Genomic DNA, 6,000 nt, shown 5'->3' with positions numbered 1-6,000 from the left:
AGTCAATGGCCTTATCCAAATTGCTAGGCCCAGGGCGGTTATAACGGCTTTATGCCTGCGATCCTTGATCCGTATTAGAGTTTACCACCTACACGACAACTCCCCAATTAATGTGAGGTTAATACTGGCTCGACTGATCACTATAGACCTAAATGATACAGCCCGGACACATAAGGTTAGGCCGCCCATTGACCAGTGGAGGGTACCCACAAATTATGTAAACACAATTGTGGAATAGTCACGACATCATTACATTTTGATGTACAAGGCTCATAAGCTCTTTGATTGCTCATTGGTCACTGCGGGGAGGCTCATCACCCCATCGTAGGCCTACAGCATAGACATGGTATCCCATACCACCATGCCCGACTCATAAGACTTAAGGATCGTACCGTTAATGGTTATTAGCAGGCCTCTCATTGGTATGGGGTGCTCCGGATTCAGGCAAATGTGATCGTACATGGTGAACACACATGGTTGGTTGGTTATTAGGCTAGTTCAGTTTACTCAGGCGAACATCGACGTAACCGGCATTGGGTGCAAGCATCCTATGTAGTTTGACTACCGTCGATTATTTGCATTCGCCCCGGGTCAATTGGACTAGTATGGGGCGATCGACCTTGTCAGGGCCGCCCTTATGGATCTGCAGTTTGCCGATCAACCTGACTACCCAAGTAATCCTAGTTAATCAATAACACCAATAAATCAACTATGCATCTATAAAAAGGGATGCAACCAACAAATTATGGAATTCTACTCTAGTGGGCATTTTATCAAGCATGCAAGCCGCGTTACGGCTAACATAGTAATTCATATGAGGTAAAGCATATTGAGTGCATAAGCATGTGAGTAATAGGAAGCATGAGCAACAAATTTTCTAATTTCAACTTATTCTAGCACCCAATTGAATGTTCGAGCTACGTTACACATGATTAGCAATTTATTGGAGGCGAAGGGTCATACAAGCACGCGCTGGTTAACATGCAATTATCTACTCACTACACAAATCATTGACCCTAGGAGCTCAAAATCGAAGATTCCTTCTTAAAGGTAAGGACTATTATTCTTAGGTAGCCTAACACCAAATTAGTATGAATCTAATGATTATGTTTGATTGGGTGATGTATTTGAATAATCTAGAGAAAATTTAGGTAAGACCTTACATTTTATATCCTCTCAATCAACATGGAATGATTATGGAATGTTTGTTGTTCCTCAACATGATTGGGTATGAATTTGATGATTGTTTGTTTATTCCTTGCTTGATTTTTACACAATATTTTCTTATAACATGTATGATGCATTAACCCTTCTGTATTTTGTACTATGAGATACATGAAATTCTTGGCTTCCTTACTAACCCACACAACACACTTGCACATTTATTTCGTAATAATGTTAGTAGTCGCATTTATAGAGAAACCTGAATTTATATGTTTAATGTATGACTACTTGATATCACTTGTGCTAGATGATAAACCCTAATTTATTGAAGTGCTTTTGAATACCATCAAATCCCTAGGTTGCTCAGGAAACTGAGGTGAGAAATGGTGGTCCCGTTGGTAAGACTATCCTGAGGCTAGACCAACGGATTTGGGTGGATGCGAACGGGCGATAGTAGTTGGACTACATAAGTCACTTGCAACTAATGTCGTCCGTCACGTACTTGCCTGAACTCGCACGGTCTAATCCATTTACTGACCAACTATGTTTGTTAACCATGTCTTCTCACGCCTATATGGAACCTCGAACACCCTTCAACCATTGAAGCTCATTGATAACCATCTGAAACCGATCCACTGACTCGAGAGCCGGGCATGGTAGAATGAGACAATGTGTCCGAGCTGTCGGCCTACGCTAGGGTGACGAGCCTCCCCGTAGTGACCGCGAGTGATCCCTCTTCTCAGCACTCCTCATGTGCTTGAATCAGGGATAGGGAACCCAATGGGATCAATAATCACAGGGTCCTGGCCTGGCACGTTGAGGGGTCTTGGCCTCGCAACCAGTTGAGGGCAATGATACGTGGGGTGTACCAGTTTCCCCAATCTGCTGGATGAACGAAATTAATTAAATATTCGACTAATATTATTCACGCATCACATTAGCTAGGATTTGGCGACTCGGCAATTGAGGTCGCAATGAGAGAGTGTTGGTCATGCGCGATTGTTAGACGAAGTCGATCGAGGGAGTATTATTGCGAGGTCATACATCATATCATAATACATGTACATACATTAACAAGACTAGTTTGGAATCTGTGAATGTATATCTTTCATTAAATTCATCATATAATTGCTGCTTGTTCTAACTTAAGGCTAATAGTAACCACTGAGTTAGCTACTCATTCCCACTCTGGGACGGTGTTTTAAAACACCAACGAGACCTTTTACTAAATACAGGTGAGGCGGAGCTTGACGAGCCGAGCGAGGTGAGCATGGATAGGGAAGAGGAGCTTTCTACGTCCAACTTATGGGTGGATCACCGTGGACTGTGCGAGTTGTTTATGGATTGTTGAGCTGTGAATCTAGCGCACCATTTCTTTTGTACATTTATCGACCTTGTCAGGGCCGCCCTTATGGATCTGCAGTTTGCCGATCAACCCGACTACCCAAGTAATCCTAGTTAATCAATAACACTAATAAATCAACTATGCATCTATAAAAAGGGATGCAACCAACAAATTATGGAATTCTACTCTAGTGGGCATTTTATCAAGCATGCAAGCCGCGTTACGGCTAACATAGTAATTCATATGAGGTAAAGCATATTGAGTGCATAAGCATGTGAGTAATAGGAAGCATGAGCAACAAATTTTCTAATTTCAACTTATTCTAGTACCCAATTGAATGTTCGAGCTACGTTACACATGATTAGCAATTTATTGGAGGCGAAGGGTCATACAAGCACTCGCTGGTTAACATGCAATTATTTACTCACTACACAAATCATTGATTGTGATATGGGGTTCGATAAATGGCAATATAGGGATAATGGTCCGTACCTAAAGGTGGTTCGTCGATTTGTAGTGCCGCTTCTAAAGTTGGGATCTATAGGCTAGCGTGTCGGTGCCCTGCGCCAATGAAATTAGCTTGTAAGGGGCGCATGCAATTGACCTATGAGGCGCAAATTACGAAGAGGGCCTGATAGTTACCTTTTTTCTCTTATTGGGTTGTCCCTTACGGTGTGGCGCTATCGTGAGCTCCGTTGTGGCCAGCAATGGCAGGGAAATCTGCCACACAAGCTCCCCCAAAATCTCTCTCTTCTCAACACTCCCTCTCTCCCTTTTGCAGCTGAATTTCGTATGGGAATATGGGAGAGAATTTATGGGCCTTTTATAGTCTCAGATTTTATGCCCAAATGGCCCTGGGGGCCTCTTTCCCATTATATTTGCTCATAATGGGCTGGTTTTGGCCCACATGGCCCTTTCAGGGGCCTGTTGGCTCATCTACACTAAGAGGCATGTGTCCTACCATGGGATCTACGTTCCATCACAATCGAGCAGCAATTAGACGCTTCGATTAGCCGTATGGGCCCACTTATGATTGACGATCATCGATGCTCGATCGGGGCTGCAACTATACGGATATGAGTAGGAAAATATCTTTAACCTGTACCTCGAGTTTGGTTATGATCTAACGGTCAAAAAGTCACAACTATGTGAAAGAGTGGGGTCTATTTCACTTAAGTTTCATATTTCAGCCTAGAGGATTCGCACATTTCAAACACTTGGCTTCCAGCTCAAGTTGAGTAGTTATTGGCACTTTCTTGGTTCACCACCCGTGATAGACGTCAAGCCCAGTGAGGTGGACATTATTCTATAGTTTTAGAACTAGTGGCTCTCTAACGAGCGGTCTAGATCTCATTTGGATAATCAAGACATTTCTTGAATAATTATTACTCATTTACATGGTAATTACACTTGAGCCGAAAAATCAAATAGGCACCAACGGAAATGACGATTCATTCATAATCACTCTAAACCATCGGTTCTTATGTTAGTCGAATAAATGAGTCAATTTGGTTTATTAATTAAGATTTGATCCCTAATCGTCTTGAGCTTGGGTAGATTTTTAATTTAGTTGTGATCGTCTTGATTAGTTAGTAATAGGTCGGCTAGATTTGGGCCATATGTGAACAAATCACGAGGCTAAACTCGATGCTTAAGTGATCAGACGAATTTGTTGCCTTTCTACGGTTGATTAATCGAATTTGTGCGGTTCTTTACTGGTACCACCCACATACAGGCTAACATCAAGTGTTAATGGTCAGTAAGTGATAACATAAGTTAATTGTATTGAAAAATTTTAAGATTTTTTGAAAAGTCCAAAATAGCAAAACTTCAGGACATTATGGTGTAAAACACTCAGTTCTGTGAGCCCATCATGGTGTAGAAAAGTGAACACACCCACTTCTGCAGAGCCCATCAATACGAGCTTGAATACACCATTATTAAAAAGTGAAAAAAAAAAAACATAAATTAGTAAGGGCATTTCCTTCATGCATTTTTAAATTATAGGATATTTACTGATGTGGCAACATCCACACCAACCAACAGATGATTCCGCTGGTCTAAAAATCAGGCGGATTCGCTCAGCAAGTGGCTTGCATTCATAAAAGGAAAAAAATTAACAGTTAGAAAGAAAATCATCAACTGATTCTGATTAACGTAGACCTGTGGGCCACAATCGTTAGTTGGATCCAACCGTGAACGTTTCGATCCAATAGACCCAGCAACTTACATATATAAGCAAATGTACTTTGGCTGCGACCAGAACTAGCTATGTGGGTGTGACCCTGATCATCAGGACCACCTCGATGCATGCACTACATATTCCTGTAGTCCATATGTTTTGACAGCTTATTTTAGGATATTGTCCCAAAAATAATGAAGATGAAAATTTCAGGTGGACCACACCATTGGAAACAATCATCATTGAACACCAACCATTAAAAACTTCTTAGGATCCACTATAACAATTTTTGACCATACAACCTGTTGATAATGTCAAACAAGGCTGGATGAAAGGGAAAAATAAATATCAGCCTGATCGAAAAACTTTTATTGATCCACAAAAAGGTTTTTAATGACCAATAACTATTGTTTCATATTGTGAAGTCCATCTACAATTTATATCTACTTCATTTTTGGACGATGCCATACAATAAGCTAAAAATATATATATTGACGATGTAGATATACAATTTATTCATCATGGCGTGTCTTAAGTTGAGGGTTGCAACCACGATGTTGGTTCCGAGTCACAATGAAGTCGCGCTCACTGAAAAGGTTATAAATTGTCACCGTAATCACTGGCGAGCCATGTGGGTGAAACTTTTAGGATGTGGATTGGACTGTGAGGAGCTCATCACGATTTGATTGGTGGGACAGTACGCTTATTAGAAATGAGCTAGTTTTTTTTTTTTTTTTTAGATTGGGTGCTACCCCACTCTAGCTAGGAATGAATAAGTTCTTTGAAGGGCCACCGATGCATGGGCTTTATCCACACTACCACCCATTTTGGCATACCATTTTGGGATATATAGCCCCAAAATGTTGTAGATCTAAGGCTCAAATGGACCACACGAAAGGAAACAACAATGTTAGCAACACCCACCATTGAAACCTTCCTCAGGCCCACCATGACGGTTAATTACCATGAACAGGCCACATATACTTGGATGAAGGGAAAACACAAATATCAGTTTGATCCAAAACTTTTGTGGCCCCAAGAAGTTTTCAACTGTAGGTGTTTAATCCCACTTTGTGGGTCACCTACCTCATTTTTTATCTTAGACCCTAAAATGATATGGAAAAATGGATGCACGGTGTGGATAAAACCCATACATCAGGGTGGACCCTGAAGGACCCTGTATCTTCCTAACTGGGGATAGGGTATGCCCTACCGATCGAACTCATAAGTTGTTTACATCTTGCCTCTACATGGACAAACTCTGTGGGGCCTACATGAAGTATAAGTTTTATCCATGTTGTCCGTCTAT

This window comes from Magnolia sinica, chromosome 3, assembly GCF_029962835.1.
Source record: "Magnolia sinica isolate HGM2019 chromosome 3, MsV1, whole genome shotgun sequence".
NCBI lineage: Eukaryota > Viridiplantae > Streptophyta > Magnoliopsida > Magnoliales > Magnoliaceae > Magnolia > Magnolia sinica.
This window is presented reverse-complemented; position numbering follows the sequence as displayed.